The 21,361-nt window shown below is 44.6% G+C and overlaps 1 protein-coding gene across 3 annotated transcripts in view; it reads right to left on the bottom strand.

Moving 5' to 3' along the window:
• FILIP1 (filamin A interacting protein 1) overlaps nucleotides 1–3,689 on the bottom strand; it is a 751,153-nt gene extending 747,464 nt beyond the window's left edge. For all 3 annotated transcript variants that reach the window (XM_078648080.1, XM_078648077.1, XM_078648078.1), the window contains exon 1: nucleotides 3,135–3,689. The gene's annotated coding sequence lies outside the window, so the exon portion shown is untranslated. The remainder of the gene's footprint in view (nucleotides 1–3,134) is intronic.
• Nucleotides 3,690–21,361: the final 17,672 nt, after the last annotated feature.

The following is a 21,361-nucleotide window of genomic DNA, read 5'->3' on the forward strand; positions in this document are numbered from 1 at the left end:
ATATCTTGTATCCTTTTTATAAGCTCTGATACTGGACAACAGGACGTAACACTCCAGTGTTCCTTGCCCCACCCCTCCCGCTAGTGCTGGCCACGTAATAGTACTTTTTTCTGTGACTTTCAGACACGCTGTACATTAGAGGGGCTGCTTTACAATATGGCTAAAAGACATTCACATTGACATGACAATAGCTCTTGCATTGCCGAGACCTATTGGCTTTGCCAATGCTTGTTTCTTGTGCTGGGCATGCATAATCCAATTCCCAAATCCTTTTATGCCAAACTAGGTTATAACAGAAACCATATGTAACTGGTCAGTTGGATGTTCCAGAAGGTTGTGGTTAATTAATTACTCTAATACATTGAGCGACTATCAAACTACATCGCTTTAAGTTCACCTAGCATTTAACTTCCATCATCAGACTCATTATTTAGTGCAGGGGCAATGAATAGCAAGCAGTCCTGTGTAAACAGTACATGTTGACAGCACATTGCAGAGTATGCTTGCCTTCTACTCATTGCTTCTCAGTTTGCGGATACCTGATAGGGATCCTTTACTTTTCCGTGCTACACTCTGTGAATGGTTCTTGTTTTCGTGAGCAGGGTATGTGTGACTTGACCTTGGAGACTCATTAACTTTGTCATTAAATGAAAACAATGAACTTGCCTAATGAAGCTGATCACATTCACTTGCACTAAAGCACGCACCGGCATTCTGTATTGTAACCTAAACATGAAAGTGCGCTTTAGGCCACGCCAGTTCGCTTTAATAAATAAATAATTGTGTTTGGCTGTACTTGGTTAAATTACAACAGCTTATCTGAGGTTGTTTTGCCAGTACCCCAGATACACATAACTTTTACTGAGCCCAGTGTAATGTATTTATCAAGAATATATTGTTAAGAGATGATGCTCCCCTCTTACTGAAATATGGTACAGCTCTTCAAGACGGTAATTGGAGCGGTTCCCTAAAGCAGAGTTGATGATGCAAGGAAGTTGGCTAGTCAGATGCACAAGAGGGCAAACTTAACACACGCATATCAGATACTCAGACAAATATTTATATATTCGTGTTTTAGTGGTAGGCACTGTGGGGTGTTGGATGTAGTGTCCAATCAACAGTAGAGAAATGGCGCAGGCAGGGCCATTAGTTTTAGTTTTTCAAGTACAAGGAGGTGGGGTTTAAGTCCTCGGTGTAAATGTTCTTTGGTAGATGGTAGAGCTTAGAAGAACAATAAAGCGTACCTGTCATCTCTCCTAATATTCGGTGGGTGTCACCCACTTTTTATTTCCATACACCTGCCTGACAAAAAATATCTCAATAGACTTTAATGGAGTCACCTGCTTTACAAACCTATATCACCCTCCAAACACTGTTAATATTTGGTTGACCTTAATGACATCACTCTATTAAATGCCTGACCTGACCTTTATTTTCAAGGCAACAGATTGGCATGTAGGTATGCTAAATATAACTGTACACTTTCAGGACCTGAACCCCAAGGGGGCAGGGGGTGGATTATGGTTGAGAGGTGGGTTGAGATGGCTGAGCATAAGGAGCAGGGTGAGATTAACTTGTGTCCTCTTGACAGAGGTGCAATATGAATAGTCCAGCTAAATCATGACCAGTGCTTTTATCAGGGATTTGTGGCATGGAAAGAAAGATGCTGGCAGACATTTATGCTGTTGAACAACTGAGGTGGTGGATGTAATGAAGGGCTCCTACAATTACATTACATCTCTAAGTTCTCGGCAGTGGAGGAAAAGTGCCAAGTTGTGCACTGAAAAGGAGGTAGAGGAGATGAGGCTAGTGGTGGCGGTTAAAGCAAGGAATAGGATGATTTTATCCTTGAGGAAATGTGCATTTCCGAATGGAGAGAAACCCAGTATTTAATGGCTGTGACACAGTTAGAGATTTCAGTACGGAGGAGAGGGAAAGAGAAGGAAAGGAGAAGAAAATCGGCGTGTCACTTGCATATATAAGGTATGACATATGACTAACCAAAAATGAGGCAATGTGACCCGTGGAAATGGTGTATAGGGCAGACAGGCGATGAAAGTAAAGAGCACCAGGAGACCAAGAACCAGCAATGTTAGTGCTTTGTCCATGATGCCTCAAAGACCTGTGTAGCAAGCAGGGTCGCATGGTCCAAGTGTTGAACCCTAGGAGATGTGGAAAATGAAAATGGACAAAAAGTGGCACATTGGTTTTGGGACATCTGCTGAAGAACTATGGGAACATTGCAGTTGCTCTGAGGCTCAGTTATATGTGCCATTTTATCTGTATTAGTTTCAGTTTGAGGTTTTTATTACAAAATAAAACATCCTTTGTTGTTGCCGCTACTTACACAAAGTTGAATTTCCAACAAACAATACCATACTACTTGATTTAGTAAAAAACAACATTTGTGGGTGACCAACTGTAACTTCCACCAATGAGAACCGATGTAAGTTTTGACCAATACAGACATGAAACTTGTGAGCTATGAGTGTTAGGGTGCAGGCAGCCATGTCTCAGTGCTCCCAGAGAACTCTTCCATTTCTGGTCTGAAAACAGCGTTTAACAATGATACAGACATCAGCTCAGCTGCAATGACAGCTAAGCATTCTCTCACACATCAATGTTCTGCAAAGAGCACTTTACACAGAGGGACTGCAGGCAGGAGCGTCTGGGATGAGGTAAGTGTTGGAAGGGTTTGAGAATGACGCCATGACAGAAGAGTCAAGAGATCAAGCGATCCCGGTGAGACATGATGCACAATGGGGGACCGTGTTTGTTTGGACACCAGACCTGGCCTCAGACCCTGCTGTAGTTTGGTCATTGTGAGCAAGCTTCGTTTAAGGTGTAGTTGAAAAAAACGTTTCAACGTGTAACGTCAGTGAGAGGCAGCTGATAAACAATTCGCTTCTCTAGACTCTAAGAACAGTTTAAAAAGAAAAAACATCATGATTTCCCTTTGGAGAAAAAATTGTGCTGTATTGATGCACTATATAAATCTTTGTTATGTGTGCTTTTATCTTTAAAGCATCCGCACGCCACTTCTGTCAGAGACAGACAGTAGGTTTTTGACAGCAGAGTGAAAGTAGTCCCTCTAGGAAAGCATGCACGTGGCTGAGATGAAATGCCATTCTTACCTGAGAGTTCACTGCGATTTTGAGCCTAAAAAGAATTTCCTGTCAGGCGGTTCTTGAGAGGTTCCAGGAACTTTGTCCACAGCACAAGCCCAAGTCCTGCGGGAAGCGCACAAGCGAGGCAAAGCACATTCGCCCCAAAAACACGCACAGAGAGACGCACCCTCGTCCTAAAGCCACCGGCAGCTGAAGTCAGTCTGGAAACCCTAAAGAGCAGGATAGAAATGCGCTGCTGTCCCAGCTGACAGGAGCCCACGGCTCACGGCTGCAGGCGGTCACCGCATGGCTGCCCCACTCCCAGACGTTCCTTCAAAAGCGTTTTTTTTTTTAAATCAGCTGTCGCTCGGTGTATTTGAAGTCCTCAATTTAATTCTCAGATTATGTTTCTTCCCCTCTTCGGGTTCTTCACACACTGTCCGGGCAATGACTTTGTTCAGCTGAGCTCGCCTGTGCTATATTTAACCAGTGTCCTCTGCTAGCCAAGCCTGTCAACAGCTGAGAAGTTTGGAGCGGGCTTTTCTCAGTTTAATAGCAGTCGAGTTATCAGTGCACGCTGGATTGCGATTTCTACATGTGGGAAAGACTGCACGGGAAGCTGCGTTTTGTTAGTAGTCCGTGTGAGCATGTAGTGCTCGCAGACCCAAAGTATTTCTAGAGCAGGAGTCTGTCAGACAGAGCACATGCATATTACTACGTGAGGGTATGAACAAGCTTACAATCAGGCACCAACAATATTATTCTTCTCTTCTTTTCAATCACTGGAGAGTAACTGTTCCTAAAAAAGAGCTGACCAGTCCGGTTGTTAGAAGGACAAGTAAAAAGAACTCTCTCGAGGGGTGTAGTTTGGATAATATTGGTTTTAAAGGGGAGAATTATTCCTTGTTAAGGAAGTGTCCTCACACACCGAGGCGGGTGTCATGCTTCATCATCGGGCTTTGCTCCTCGTGGGGGAGGCGCTGCAGTCCCCCATGGGTCCAGTGAGATGGCTATTTGTTGGAGATCTTTTATGAGGAACGCCGCAGTGGTGAGTGTGAGGTGTGGTGCTTAGTGAGTTAAAAATATCACACTAGTAGCCTGGGGAGACTTTATTCTGGGGTCAGTGTATAATGGTTAAAAACTGGAGTCAAGAGGAATACTCTTGACGAGGTGGTCAGGGTAGGGAGTATTCTCCTTCCGCGTATTTTTTGTGCTAGTGATGGTAAAATATGAATGGTATCAGGTCGCCATATTTCACGCCTCTCATGGTCCTTAGTGGATCCAGTGGTGTTTCTTCAGGACTGTGCAAAAGTGTATAAAGTGAAGAAAAGGGGGGTCTAGGACGGCGACACCCAGTAACCCTGTAATGATACCTAGATTCAGGTGTGGTTGGGGTGACCCTGCACCCAAACGGATATGGCTCAATGGTTAGAGCGGCAGACCCTGAAGCAGAGGTCTAGCCCGGGACCAGGGTTCAATTCTTTGCCTCGGCGGGTCTTGGGCTCAAAATTCCACAGACCTGATAATTCTCGCCTCGGTGCCTATTCTAATCATGGAGTCCCACTCTGCAACTCTGGGCAATAGCTTGCCTAATCTCCATAACGCTAAGGATGCCTGGCCTCCACCTTGGGGGTGCCCAGGAGTGGACACCTCACAGGGAAAGCCAGGATGGGTTCCACAGCGGTATTCATACAAGCGCCTTGAGACCTTTGCGGGTGAGTAGTGCGCTATACAAGTATCAATTTACATTTACAATTTACCACTTTATTTGCAAAATCCATCCCCATGAGTCTTAAGGGAAGGCTTCATCGGCTAGGTGCGCGACATAGAGAAGTAAACATTGACCTCCCATGAAGCAAACTAGTTACCTGCCCTCCGCTGCTCAATCGCCGGTCAACAATATTATCACTGCTCGATAAATTTATTATAGCAACAAAAAAAGCATACAGAAGAATACAAAGTTCCCCGGGGAGCGTACTACAGTGTGGAGAAGAGAGTGGATGTATGGAGTCAGGGAACCAGGAGGGTTCCCTTGTCGGAACTAGAGAGCCTCACACACCCAGAGCGTTAGGTGTGAAACACACCCTGGCTGAAGGATGTCCAGTATCATCATCGGCTCACTGCCCCTCGTCAGACCGGCACTGCAATGTCTGACGGAGTGCCCAAAGGCACTCTTTTGGCGGAGTTCTTTTGTTCCTTGCCGATGATGAGTGTGAGTAAGGACGAAAGAGCGTGTAGTCGGTGCAAGGTGAGTGAATGTTAAAAAGGGTAATCAGTCCACAATGAGTTTTATTGACGTGGCTGATTCCCTGGTTAAAAGGGGTGAGAGGGGAGCTAGAAGCTGTGAAAGTATACAGCAAACTACCTCAACCCCCTGGTGTGGTCAACATGTTTCTCGCCAACCGGCGATTCGTCAGGACCTAAGGAAGGTACTACACAGGAAAACAGGTGATTAAATGCTCATTCACATAGTAAAAAGCAAATACAACCTCTCTGGGTCGGGTGCAAAGAGGGCCACGGTGTCCTGCTCTAATTAGGCGACCCTAAGGGAGAGTAACACGGGCCTCGCAGCATGCTCCCGTGAGGCCAGCGCTGTCTGGTGAATGAACCTCGGTACAGGCGCTGCAACGGCGGGACACCTACCCCTCACGCTTGCGGCACCTGGTAAAAAAAACAAAAAAAAAAGCATACAATTTAATTGCACAACACACTCACCAGGAGGCTTCACATCTTGGGCATTGCTGGCAAGTCCTTCAGTGGATATTTTCCTCCTGGAAAGAACACAATACGTGATACTACCACCCTACACATCAGAACCCAGAAATCTCATCTGCGGGGTCCCATGTCCCTTAGCCCGACGCTCTTCAACATATACATGGCACTCTTCTCAGACATCATCAGATCACACAGCATCAGCATAGTCTCGTACACCAATGACACACCTCAATCTCTCCCTAACGTACATATTTAGCATCCCCAAAAACAATTTTGCCAACTGTATGAGCAACGTTTCATCATGGATGAGGAACAACTGCCTCCAGCTCAAGTCAGACAAACCTCACACAGACCTTAACTACCACCATTGGCATATTTAATTTACGTGTAAGTCCCTAGTGAAGTGGCACTACTTTACCCAGGGCCTGTAAATTAGACGCTGCCACTGGGCCTGCAGCCCTGATTGTGCCACCCACTTAAGTAGGTCTTTAAACCTGTCTCAGGCCTACCATTGCACCCTCTGTGAGTTGTTTTAAACTGCCATTTTGACCTGGCAAATAAATGTATTGCCAGGCTCAAACCTTCCATTATATTACATATAAGGCACCTCCAGGGTAGGTCCAGGACAGCCCAGAGAGCAGGGTGCATGGTATTTAAAAAGTTGGACATGTACTTTAAAATTTTACAAGTCCTAGTAGTGAAAAACTCTTACATTTGTTTTTCACTACTGCAAGGCCTACCTCTACCATAGGAATACATTGGAGTTACCTTATTACAATTAATACACTTTAACTACCAAATGGAAAGAGGCATCCATTTAATGTTTGGTGCCTTTGGAATTGTAATGACAAATCCTCTCATATGGTAAAGTTGAATTTTTAACTAAAATTTAGAAAAGGCAATTTTTAGAAAGTTAGCATTTTCCTTCCTTTAGTACCCACATCCTGTCACTTGGTGTTGGCAGTCAGGCTTTGTGTATTCCTCCTAGTTAGCCACAAACAATAGAGAGCGTAGGTGTGCCTGGATAGGCCATCGTTGCAGGATGAGAAGGCTGAGCTGGGCACAGCCCAACTTACACTTAATTAGGTTGTGTCCTGCCTCCACACAAAGGGTTGCATACCCCTTGTAGCTAGTCTGGAGCCAGGATAGGGGAGGCAGGAAACCTGTACACTTCAAAGGGAAACCTTTAGAAGTTTTTCCCACTACAAAGGAGGCACTTAGTATAAATATTGAACCTCAGACACCAAGTCTCAGTACACTTCTGGACCTCTGGAGACTCTGCCTGGAAACAGGACTCCTGTGGTGCTGAAACTGAATTCTGCTGGACTGCTACCCGGCTGGAGTACTGCTTTCCTGGACTGCTATCTTGCTGGATTGCTGCCCTGCTACCATCCTGCCTGAGTCAGAAATATTCAACCGGAACCGGAACCCACGACTCCCGGAGTGACTTCCAAGGCCTAGTCTGCTGACCTCCTGTTCAGAGCCACAGGAACATAACAGGCTCCATACCACCTGGACCAGAACCCAGATCCAGCAGGAGGAAGCCCCTGACCCCAAGTAGTGTCCCTCAGGTCCTGGACCCCTGGTGTGGCCTCAGTGGAGCTGAGCTGAATTGAAGTTTTTGGGATCTTCGCTGCCACGAATGGGGACATTGGTGCCAAAACCTGGTCCCTCGCATTGTCCGCCAACGAGAAGTTCTGTCAACCCCACCCTTCACGCTACAGCATTGACTCCTCATGAGTAGCACACCTCAAAGCTCCAGTCCGGCTGTTCTCAACGACAATAGGGTTTTCATGCTACAGTGACGACTGTCCACGACGCCAGGCCTGCTCTTCGCTCTACATTGAAGACCCGCTGGATAGAGAAGGTAGCTTTTCAGCAGGACTAATCTTGTCCCTCTATCCACTCACCCTCCATCGCAGTCAGCCTGAACTTGTGACTCTCCCGGTCTCTCATAACCAGATATCGGCTTTTTGGCAATATTTTCACCTAAATCTTTAAAATTGCATATCTCTGGCTCTGATTGGAATTTCTCCATTGTGGCATTGATTTATTTATTAAATTGTGATCTTTTGCTCTAAATTGGTGTGGGAGTTTCTTGTGTTGTGTTTTCACTTCATAACTGTTTGATGGCCTCTAACTTAAGCCTGATTGCTCGGTTCCAAACTACCAGAGGGTTGAGCACAGGTTAATTTGGGGGTTGCTTGTACCTCAGCCTGACAAGGATTTTGGTTGATGCTTGAGTAGGAATTCACCCTCTCAACCAGTAAACCATTTTCTCACATTCTGTCCCAGAAATGTGATTTTAGTCAACAATTGGGGTTTACAAGGCATTGTGTGTAGGAAAGAGTAATGGGATCCACACAAGACAGACCACCTTGGACTCGCCTGGATGTCTAGTTTTAAAAAATGACTTCCATCATCAAAACAGATCTTTTTTTTACCAGGGAATGTTGATGTCTCCACGTTCCATTTTGAGGCCTTTTCTGTTGCAGGAGCTGGGCCGTGCCACAGAAAAGGATAACATTTTTTTCAGAAGTGTGGGAACGTTGGGTAGTAGGAAGTGTGTGGATCCCTGCTGATTCTGGAAGTTTACCTCACAGAATTGTGAGAGAAATGCATGAATTTGACAAAGATTGAGGATTGAAGGGCATTGTGGGTAAGACAATAGCATAGGGCTTATACAAGGCACACTACACTGGACTCCCTGTGGCATCTAGTTTTCAAAAATGTTTTGCTTTGGTAGGTTCCCCTAAGTGGTGAGCAAGGCTGGACCCAAATACCAGTATTAGACCCCCTGCTGAAACAGATAGTTTTCTCGACAGGAAATGCTGATGTCCACCAAATTGTCTTTTGGGTCTTTTTGTGTCATAGGCACTAGGTCTAGCCACGCAAGTGAAGTAGCGTTTGCGCAGGGAGAAGTGTGAGGAAAATGCAAGATTTTAGTTAATGTTTGAGGTTTTTTTAGGCATGGTGGGTAGGAAAGCATTATGAAATCCCTGCAAGACACACCACTCTGGACTCCACCAAGTGTCTAGTTTAACACAATGTCTGATTTAGTAGGTTTCCAAAGGTGGCAGCCAAGCCTGGGCCCAAAATCGCAATTACTTCAATCTCCAAACCAGGTAATCTTTTACAGTAAATTATGGAGTCCTGCCTTTATTCCTGAATATGATGTTATACACTTCTACACCTTGCATTGCCAGTAACCCTTTGTATTCCAGTCCAGGGGTCCACACTACTGTCTTGATGCATCATGATCTCTATAGTCTTTTTTGTCTCCTAACATCGCCCCGATCATGCCCTGCTGGTGGTATTCTATTCTTTATCTTGAATCCTGGACCCCACAGCCTTTCTGACCTCATTATATCTTCCTTCTTGACTTTTTACTCCCTTGACTCCAACCTGTACTCGGTTCCTGGCTTTCCTATTTCCTTTTTCCTGTCTTGTGTCTGCTGATTACCCTGGTCTTCCCCTTTTCAAGTCTCAGTTCTGCCTTCCCTTCATAGGTGGTTCCCTGATCCATTGCACATGGTTGATTCCTTGCACCTGGTACTCCTCTGTAACTGTGCTCCACCCTTGATCCTTCAGCTATTTCAGCCCTGTGATCGCAGAGTGCAGCGTCTCACTACTGACTCTGCTTCTATGCCTCCTAGCTGTCTATGTGATCTTCAAGCTATATTTCTAGCTTGCGTTCACTTTTAGTTTTCATTGTTGTTTGGTTCTATGTTTCTGTTCTGATAAGTCATTTCTTTCTCTGTTGCCAGTCTTGTTTATCCAGCCTCTTTTTTCCCTGTTTGCATTGACCCTAGGTCCTGTCTGCACACATCCTGCCATGTTTTGTATATGCAGATTCATTGTCTTGCATTCCTCTGTCCCTGTTCTGACTGCATATTCCTGTCCTGTACTAGCACGATGCATTTGTTTACCTGTTTGCCTTGACTCTAGTTCTGAGTGCACATATCTAAACCTGTCTAGTATATGCAGATTCCTTGTCTAGTGTTCCCTTGTTCCTGTTCTGACTGCATATTCCTGGCCTGTCCTAAGTAGTGTGCAGGATTCCAGTATATTCAGCTTTGTGTATTGCAGTTTTGTTCCTGATCCTTATTCCAGTCCAGAGCTTCCCAAAGCCCAGTTCATGTGTTCATTCTACCATTCTCCTTTGACTTCTTGTGTGTTTATATTATATTCTGACTTTCATTGCTTCCAAGGGTACCAGTTAGATTCCAAGGCATGCGCCTTATGCAAGGATAACCACCCAGCTCTCCTTCTCCATTGGAGGTGGTAGGTGTCTTCCTGAACTCTGTGAGATTAATCTACTCCTTGCCTTCTTGTAATATATTTTTTCACCTCATAGAGAGATCACTTCCAAGGAGCAGACAAAGTATTATTAATGATAGTTTGTCTATAATTTCCCTGCATTTACATTCCCTTCTGTAATTGTTTTATCGTGATAGTTACCGCGCAGACTTCCTGTTCCAACCTACTTTTGTCCTGCTTGCCTCCAAGCCCACACGTTTTCTTGTGTTTATATTAAACCCCTCCTTTAGAAAGCTTTTGTCTCTGCATGCAGCAAGAATCCCCACTGTGCTACATTGTCCTGAAATCAGCTAATCTCCCTGACAGTTTATCTCAAACTAGCTATATCCCTGACAATTATGAATTGAATCTGTCTCCAATATTGGATCCAAATGAAAGTCTGTGTGCAAGAAAGTTCACATTATGCAAATTGCCCTCAAATTCATGATTGTCGGAGTAACTCCAAATCAGAGTAGCACAAATACCCACTTTCCTAAACTCAGTATTTTGTGCACGTTTCAAATATACATAGCGTTCCTTCATATTTATTTTTCATTCATTATGAAATGGTGCATGGCCGCTACACAATGAAAAACTTTACAAGCTGCAGCTCAGTTGTTGGTGCTGGGTATCACGTGTTTTGGACAGCCAACAAACACTGTATATCCCTGCGGTCAGAATGTTCTGATGGATGATAGACCAAATTTGTAAATCAACTATTGGAGCAAAAAAAATACAGACGAAAACATAGTGTTAACGCGGGGTTTCTGGTCACTAGTTATCTTACCAGATCCCTAATCATGTCGACTGAATCGTTGGTACCTGTCATTGAGTAAAAGACAATCTACTACTAGGTTAGTTAATTAGGAACTTAGACCACTCTAAAGAACCACTTACCACTGGGAAAGGTTAAAAAGTTTTAATTCAAAGCCAAAAGTATCTGGAGATACAAACATCTCAAAATAAGATTCAAAAGGTATACAAGTATTAGTACAAAAAGATACTCTCTAAATATCCGTAAACGACAAAAGGAAATTATCAAAACTACTTCAAAGAGCATCAATGTTGCAAGAATCGCTGTGAGTTGCAACCTGATAGTCATTTACAGAAAGGAAAAATTACCAGTTAGTCTGTCCCTACTCTAGACTAAGTGACATCCCTACTTAACAAGATCTTTACCTAAAAAGGTGTCAGCAGTGGTGATTTCCAAAGAAGATCACACACTTCCCTTAGTCTTTGTCTCAAAGTTGAAGTCTTTCAGTTCTCTATCTGCCTACCCATCCGCTCTCTTAGGCTTCTCAGATCATCTGCCCTAACTCCTCCCCGGGGTGCTATCCCTAATACCAAATCACATTTCCGATAGGCACGCCCCTTGAGACGCCTCTCACGTGATGCAGTTTTGAGCGGCAAATCCCGTCCTGGTGCTCCTCTGGACTCTTCATTAAAGTTGACCTTGCTTCCCAGGCTTCTCTCCGTCCAAGCGGTACCCCCTAAAATTCCTGAAGACTCCTACAGGCCTGTGCCTGGCACTTCTGAACAAGGGCCTATTCATTATTTCTGATTTAAGTTCCCCTTGCACCTGCAAACAGACACTCTCTCGGTAGGCCCCAAATTCCAGTCTCTACCATATATTAAGACCATAAAACATGCATAAGAATCCTCAGTTAGTGCCTAGCACATCTTTCCCCTAACGAGCACATTTTAGATCAAAGAGAATGACTTGGTCTTTTCAGGCCTAATTGATTTACATAAAGCAGGTCTCTGCCCTCTAAAACATTTCCTTTCTTTGGTTTAAACAATATTTTAACTAACACATATTACTATTTTATAATGCAACACATCTATGTAAAACATATACTTCAATACTATGCCTAATAATACATTTGCACTTAAATGACATTAAAATCCACGTCACTAAAAGTGTAGCAGCATCTTTCGTTTCCTGTGAAATGCCATGTGGCCTACACATTTCCATGGTTTGCAGAATTACATTTCGTTTTCACTTATTCATCTAACGTGTGACTCCAACATCATTTTAACATTTCTACAACCTCTACATTAGTTTTCTACTCTTATATATGCATCTATTCTAATTAAAACAAACACTCGTATATTTTCACCATATAAGTTGACACTCTTGTGCAATACAATTTAAACTAACACTACGTGCTTGTAAATATGGTGTACTTATACATTTTTCAGATTTGTGCTCTCTCAATAGTCACCAATTGTTTATCCTACTTTTCATTATTTTTAGATTTCAACAATTAGTTTCTTTTTTGAAAACCATGACCAATTGACACAAAGATCTCCTGCTGAATTCAGAATGTTATCTAGTTTTCAGAAAAGTAAAGCTTTCTGGGTTAACCTAAGGGTTTGACACCTGTTTTCACCACAAACTGCAAGTAGGTTGAAACTGCAAAACAAACAGGAAAACAAACTATCAGTTAGAAAATGCAAAAACTGTGTCAAACAATGTTGTCTTATTATACAGCTCTGATCTTCCTGAGAGATGAGAACATCATGATCTTATTACAGCAAACGCTTTGTTGGTTCCATTTGTAGGAGAAAAAACATATGCTTTCTTCATAGCACTTTTGTCAACTTTTCCCACAGAAATCAAAATCCCACAGGAATCTTCAAACCCTGAATACCTTTAGAAACCCCAAGATGTGGGAAAAAGGATGCATATTTTGCCTGGATACCTTTTGGGGAAAATCAGGTTATGAAGGCCTAAGCGTAAAGTGGCCCAAACATAAAGAACAAGCATTGGCATAGCCAATAGGTCTCGCCTTTGAGACCTTATAAGTATTTAGTTATGCAGCACAATATCTTCGGTGCAACAAAATTAACTGTTGCATGGCTAAACTGCTGGCCAAAAGGCAGATTTCACTGCACTGGGGGCGGGCCGCAAAGACTGACGATAAAGGCATGGCCATGAGATCTGAGCTATTGTGATACAACCAGCGATGAATATGCAACACTACTACCCCTTGCTTCTCTTCCCAAGAACCATCCGCTCCACCTATTGTTGCACCCTGAGCTTACAGATTGAAACGTCTTAAGCTATAAATGTGAAATGTACCAGCTGACGCATGTGGGTAATCGTTAATACCTGTACTATCGACGCCTGTATCCCTGCATTGTTGTGGTTTGGAGATTATTGTATTTGATACCAAAATATTGTATGCCACTTGCTGAATTAACAAGCTATGAATAATTTTTTCCTGTGGCGAAAGAAGATTCTTTTCTTTGTGTTTTTGTTTTTCAAAATATAATAAAAACTCCCAAAAAGGAGACCTAACAAGATTCAGAGAAAACTCCAAGTGTCAGGACTAAAACTTTGGAAAAAAACACCTAAGGAACACAGGACATTAAGCAACCTAACCTTTACAAACTCCATAAACAGCTTCAACTCTTGAGACCAAAATAATCCTCTGGATTTACCTTCATTAAAGAATCCAAAGGCTATCCAATCAGTACTACCTTCAAAATCTTCAAGAGCCTTCCATACCGTCTCCCGCTCACTAGTACTCCTGTCTTCTGATGCCATAAAGTTTCCAATCTGCCATAAGAAAGAGAATTTCCACCGAGTAGGAGACATTGGAATATGCCTACACTAGTTAATCTGAATGTACAATATTATTCATTTACCAATGTGGCCACTTTGTCACAACCATGAGGGAACCATGCTTGTGTAGAACTATAAGGATGCAAAGTTTAAAACCTGTCCCTAACAAGAAGTTTAGTCTTAAGCCCAGTTATAAGGTAAGGTTCACCATAACCGCATGAGCGGTTGTAACATCATTCCATGAATCTTTCTAACACAAATCCCTCCAATTCTAAAGCGAACAAGTATTTCTTTATTCCACTGAAGAAAACTGTAATATAAATATAATTCCAGAACCATGATTTTTGCTTAAAACCAATAACAGAACCTCCTAATATGGTCTGAACTTTGACAAACAAAGGAGTGCACTTTGAGGTTGCAGGCGAAGCAATGGACTCAATTTACCCACATCAGAAGGATGGAAGACATTGTCTGCCTTCCTGGAATTTGAACTCATGAATTCCAGGCTACAGCATGTATCAGTGGTGAGTGTTCAACACACAAGGCCCTCCATCCACAAAGCAGGAAAAACGGGATTAGAAATTCAATACAATTTAGGCTAAAACTGCATTAGCCACTTACTGAGAAATAAGCAGCTGAGAGGCCCGCTGAGGTAAGTCAGGCCTCAAGTAACTGGCGACGGTGCTCGCTGGCCAGCAGCTGCTTCAAGATTAGCGCTTCGAGCGGAGGCAGCGTGCCTGGCGCTCGTTCAAGAACATTTAAACAGTAACAAAACAGTTGCGAGCCGCCCACCTTTAAGCCCTGCCAGCTGATCAACTACAGACCCTTTCCGGGCTTCAAGAGGCCGGATAATTGCAGCTTTGCCACTTGCACTGCCCTCACACACGTGCTGGGTAGCTCGCGCCCTAGCCTGGGACACTCGTCTGCAAACTTACTCTGGAGGACCAACCCCTTTAGCTCCGCAGGAAGAAGAGTGTAGCAGCTTCTAGCAAATATCGACAACGTAAGATACTCAATGCTTACCAATTACTTTCTGACAACATCATTAACAATCCAAACCTTTAATACTATTCTGCCTGCTTACCAGATCATTTCTGCAAGTACACTGGACAAGAGCTGTTGATTTCCAGAGAACTCCACACAGACTGCTTAAAAAAACAAGCCAGCGAGCGGTGCACTCGCGCACGTCACAGCAAGCAATCTGTTTTCAATTACCGCGCCCGTGTCTGGGCACGATAACTGAAAACAAGTGTGGCCCATGCGGGTAACCGTAAGCAATAGGCGTGGGCAGAGCAAAGGTGGGACATCCATTTTAGATCACTTGGACCCTTTGACGTTAGAGACACTTGATACAATCATTTGTAAAGTAGTCTCAGGTTCTCCGACAGATGCTGCGCCGCCCAAACAGTTAAAAGCAATAATTAAATCCGTCCAAATTACCATAATGGAGATATGAAATCTCTCCATGTCGACAGGTATAGTCCCTTTATCATGGAAGTGTGCAATGGTGAAAGCACTAATCAAAAAGCCCAGTCTGGCTCCTTCCATTCTATCTAATTATCGACCAATTTCCCTCCTGCCATGGCTTAGTAAATTGGTGGAGAAACACGTAAATAACATTCTCACCAATCATCTCGAATCGAACAGTCTGTTGGATGATACCCAGACTGGGTTTCGACCAAACCATGGAATTGAGACTGCATTGTTGTTAGTAACAGAAGAAGCAAGGAAATTGGTAGACGAGGGAGGAAGGGCAGCTATCATCTTGTTGGACCTCAGTGCAGCGTTCGACACGGTCAAACATTCCATCTTGATCAATCGTCTCAGAATGTGCGGGGTGTTGGGCACTGCACTGAACTGGATTACCTCCTTCCTCAGTAATCGCCATTTCCAAGTCTTTGAGGGAGATGTAGTTTCATCTACTCAGTTGCTGGAATGTGGGGTTCAACAGGGTTTGGCATTGAGCCCAACGCTCTTCAATGTTTATATGAAGCCGTTGGCAGCCGTAGTACATCCATTCGGCATTAAGATCGTCTGCTACGCAGACGATACCCAACTAGTGGTATCGCTGGGCAGAGACCTGGGCTCGTCTGCTGAGCTGACACCCTGCCTTGAAGCAGTGGCCGGATGGATGAAGGACTCCTACCACCGTCTCAACGGAGAAAAAACTGAAATCATGTTGTTAGGCAATGCCGCCCCTGCTTCCATCATGCCCCCATGGCCCACATGTCTGGGTCCAGCTCCGCTACCCAAACCGCACATAAAGAGTCTGGGAGTGTGGCTTGATGACAAATTGACCTTCAATCACCAAGCTACAATACTATCATCAACATGCTATAGCCTGTTAAGGATGATACGAAAAATTCTCCCTCTCCTCCCTTTTGTAGCACGAAGGATTATGATTCAGGCTCTAATCCTTTCCCGGCTAGATTATGGGAATTCCCTATACTTGGGAGCTCCACTGTTCACCATTAACAAATTACAGGTGGTACAAAACAGTGCAGCCAGATTACTCCTCCAGGTCCCCGGGAGACAATCGGCCAAACAAGCCCTCCGTCAGCTACATTGGCTACCAATGAATGCCAGAATTCAATTTAAAACACTATGCATAGCCTATAAAGCCATCTGGAAAACAGGCCCTAACATTCTTCACCCCTAATACCACTCTACCTACCATCGAGGTCGCTTCGATCCAGCAACCAATTCATGGCCTCTACCAGAAAGATAAAGAAAGCAAGATGGGGGGGGGGGGGGCGCTCTTTCTCACATTCAGTGGCTAAATTGTAGAACGCCCTTCCCCAGTCTTTAAGAGAGATACGTAGCCTGACTGCCTTCCGTAAACACCTGAAGACACATCTTTTCAACTAGTAGTCTTCACTGAATTGACACTCTTGGTTGAAGCGCTACGATGCCTCCGGGTAGTTAGGCGCTATATAAATACTCTTTCAATTCAATTCAATTCAATGCACCCGCCTTTGCCCAATTGCGTGCTGTCTTTCTTAGAAAGCGATACCAAAGGGGATGATTGACGGAGAGTTTGAGCAAATCAAACACTCACACCCAGTCAACTGATCTGGGTTTAATGATAATCCATCACCATTCTTTAGCTCACTCCACCACCCCAGTTCAGACTTGGACATATGCAAATTAGTCTGACCCTGCGCCTCATGGGAACAGTCCAGCCCGAACTGCCAAGCCATGTCTTCCCTGGACCGGAAACAAGCATCCTGGTACCGGTTTCGGATTCATAATCCTCATCAGCCAGGCTATCTTGAATCCAGTGGTAGAGTGAGCAAGGGACCCACGTCTGGGCATACCCTGCCAACTTAGGGCGAACAAAGCGATACCAAAGGGGATGATGGATGAAGCGTTTGAGCAAATCAAACACTCACCCCCAGTCAACTGATCTGAGATTCATCCATCACCATTCTTTAGCTCACTCCACCACCCCAGTTTAGACATGGCCATATGCAAATCAGTCTGACCCTGCACCTCATGGGAACAGTCCAGCCCAAACTGCCAAGCCATGTCTTCTCTGGACCGGAAACAAGCATCCTGGGACCGGTTTCGCAATCATAATCCTCATCAGGCAGGCCATCTTGAATCCAGTGGAAGAGTGAGCAAGGGACCAACATCTGGGCATACCCTGCCAACTTAGGGCTAACAAAGCGATACCAAAGGGGATGATGGACGGAGCGTTTGAGCAAATCAAACACTCACCCCCAGTCAACTGATCTGGGTTTAATCCATCGCCATTCTTTAGCTCACTCCACCACCCCAGTTCAGACACGGCCATATGCAAATCAGTCTGACCCTGCACCTCATGGGAACAGTCCAGCCCGAACTGCCAAGCCATGTCTTCTCTGTACTGGAAACAAGCTTCCTGGGACCGGTTTCGGATTCATAATCCTTATCAGCCAGGCCATGTTGAATCCAGTGGTAGAGTGAGCAAGGTACCCACATCTGGGCATTCCCTGCCAACTTAGGGCGAACAAAGTGATACCAAAGGGGATGATGGACGGAGCACTTGAGCAAATCAAACACTCACCCCCAGTCAACTGATCTGGGTTTAATCCATCACCATTCTTTAGCTCATTCCACCACCCCAGTTTAGACATGGCCATATGCAAATCAGTCTGACCCTGCACCTCATGGGAACAGTCCAGCCCGAACTGCCAAGCCATGTCTTCCTTGGACCGGAAACAAGCATCCTGGGACCGGTTTTGGATTCATAATCCTCATCAGCCGGGCTATCTTGAATCCAGTGGTAGAGTGACCAAGGGACCCACGTCTGGGTATACACTGCCAACTCAGGGCGAACAAAGCGATACCAAAGGGGATGATGGAAGGAGCATTTGAGCAAATCAAACACTCACCACCAGTCAACTGATCTGGGTTTAATCCATCACCATCCTTTAGCTCACTCTACCACCCCAGTTCAGACATGGCCATATGCAAATCAGTCTGACCCTGCGCCTCATGGGAACAGTCCAGCCCGAACTGCCAAGCCATGTCTTCCCTGTACTGGAAACAAGCATCCTGGGACCGGTTTCGGATTCATAATCCTCATCAGACAGGCCATCTTGAATCCAGTGGTAGAGTGAGCAAGGAACCCACGTCTGGGCATACCCTGCCAACTTAGGACGAACAAAATGATACCAAAGGGGATGATGGACGGAGCATTCGAGCAAATCAAACACTCACCCCCAGTCAACTGATCTGGGTTTAATCCATCACCATTCTTTAGCTCACTCCACCACCCCAGTTCAGACATGGTCATATGCAAATCAGTCTGACCCTGCGCCTCATGGGAACAGTCCAGCCCGAACTGCCAAGCCATGTCTTCCCTGGACCGGAAACAAGCATCATGGGACCGGTTTCGGATTCATAATCCTCATCAGCCAGGCTATCTTGAATCCAGTGCTTTCTTAGAAAGACGCACACAAAGCCCAATAGCCAATGACACAAACAAAAACACACGCACAAGCATGTGGTGAGCTTTCTGAAGCCCTTACATAAAGTCTGGCAGCGCATGCGTGCTGAGCTAGGCTCGACCTAAAAAGGCTCAGCAGTTGGGGAGGATATGTCTCAGCACCTAAGGGTTTAAAATGTCACTCAATGGCCAGGATGAATGCAATACTATCATGGTAATTTAAAAATCTCTCATCCTGTCTTTCTTTGACCAATATAGTGCACATTATGCTATTTAATTGCATGCTCTTTTATGATTTGCATTATGTAATTACAACATCGCCAGGTCTAACTCTTAGTCATGCTCAATATTGCTTCTCTTCATAGCTCACAGACCCAGCCCACATTTCTTTGTTTATGTGGATTTCTTAGCAACCACCAAAGCTTCTGATTTGTTGTTCTGTGGTGCTCAATATAACCATGATGCTATTGTTACCACCAAAGGGTATGCTGCACCTATGGATGCCAACACTCTCTCCTGCCCTGCATGGTCTATGTTTGCTCTGCACAGTTAGCGTTGTTCTCTTTCCTCTCCTTATGGCACCATGCAGTGTAGGCGAGTAGAGGCAGGGTGGTCTCCTGGGCAGGTTTCAAGAACTGGATACAGTGAAGGTATGTCAGGTTGCCCTTTTGATTGCCCAAGGAAAAGGGATATTCCATCCAGTAGCCTCGGTGCCACTCTGCACTTAATAATACAATGCTATCAAGTATCTCCATAAGGGAATCCAAGTTAGGAGAAAAACTGTCCCTGAAATCATGAAAGGACAAAGATACAAACAAGATCTTTCCAGGAAAAATCCTGAGGGGAATCTGACTGCAAGTAGACGATCCCAATGAATAATTGGAAGCAAATGGGGCGAATGAGCTGAAAAATGAGGAAGTGAATGCATTGTGATTCATCCTTAATTAATTCATGCCTTCTTTATATGTAGTTCCTGTGTTATGTTTGGCACTGGAAACAAACCGCACTTGACTGATGAGCCCCAACTAAAGTGGAACTTGTCTTGGGTTGCTTGTGTTCCTGTGTAGAGAGGACTTGGCAGTTCAGGTTGGACTTTTCCCATTGATGGCTGTATCTAATCGGAGGTGGTATTGTGGGCAAAAACACGATGTAAAATACTTGGTAGCCTGAGGAAATAGCATGTAAGTAGAAGCAACAAATAAAGTCCAAATATCAGTCCTGGAAGTATTCTTCTTGTTTTATTCCAATCTTTTTTTGTTTTTGTTATTGATATTTGCACAGAACACAAAAGAAACAAATGAAAAAATGACATTCCATCTTGACATCATGTACAGAATGCAAATGCATAAAACAATAAGCAAAATAATGAAAAGAAAGGGGGATGACTGAAAAAACAGGCATATTTCTGCCACATCCCAACTACCTGTCATGAACATCAAACTTTAGCTCGGGTCTGCGACCTTTCAGCCAATACTATCTACATTAAGACAATAGCCCACACATTGAAATTGTAGGACAATGACAGTCTCAAAGAGCAATCAAACTACAAAGAAAAAAAAATGCAAAAGAAAAATAGGCAATCCTCAAAAATGTTCACAACGTTGCTTCCACTACCGACAACCCCTCCAGTTGATCCAAATATGCACAAATACACCTCTCCTCGACCTCTCTGTAGCTGTGCGAGCCCCCCCCCCCAACAGTTATACATGGAATGCATCACACCGTTCTACTGAGCAGATACAATCTCAGCGGTTCCCAGATGTCTCTCGGCCGTGATCTGACTGGCAATTCCTCCGCATACATATTAAGAGTGTCCTGACAATAAACTAAGTCTGACAGCCAAGCCTTCAGTGTAGGTCTAGATCTACCACCCCACGTGATAGCCACTCTATGCGCCGCCAGCAGTAATGCCAATCTCACGAAGGTGCCAACCACTCCACGAACATGTGGCACACAGCAGAGCAGACATACCACCGGGATACATTGCACATCCACCGCCACCATCTCCTGTATGCTATCTACCACAGCACTCCAGAATACACCCACCCTCTGACAGCCCCAGGCCAAATGGAGAAAATCTGCCCCATCCTGCCCGCATCTATCACAACACGCAGTCCCACGTAACCCAAACCTGTGTAACCTCGCTGGAGTATGATAGGCTTGATGCATATATTTAAAATGGATGATCCGAAGGTTACCTTTCATAGTGAGTTTCCCCGCCAGACCACAAATATGCGTCCAATTCTCCTCTGTGATGGGGGTCGGCAAACATTCATTCCACCGTTCCCAACTTTTATCGGGCATCTCAACAGTTTGCGGGGTAAAAGCGTGTGGTTTGTACCAATAGTAAGCATATTGGACCAGCGCACTCAAATAGTACGCATAGAAGTCTGGGGCCGCGAAGCCGCCTCTCTCATATCCCCTCGTGAGAGTCGACCACTTCACTCTCGCTGCCCTGCCTCCCCACACCAGTCAAATCAGCTGACTTTGAAGGTTCTTGAAGAACACCTTCGTGAGTACCACTGGAATATTCACAAACAAATAAAGGAATTGCGGCAGCACTATCATCTTAACCAGCGCAATGCGGTCCGCCAACGAGAGTGGCAGTGCTATCCAAATATCCACACAATTCTCCAACTTCGAACATGCCCTACCATATTTCTCACGGACTACCACTACCGGATCACGATGAATCCAGACTCCCAGATACTTTACTGGATCTGTCGCCCACAGCAG

Source organism: Lissotriton helveticus, chromosome 6 (assembly GCF_964261635.1).
Source record: "Lissotriton helveticus chromosome 6, aLisHel1.1, whole genome shotgun sequence".
In the NCBI taxonomy this organism is placed as follows: domain Eukaryota; kingdom Metazoa; phylum Chordata; class Amphibia; order Caudata; family Salamandridae; genus Lissotriton; species Lissotriton helveticus.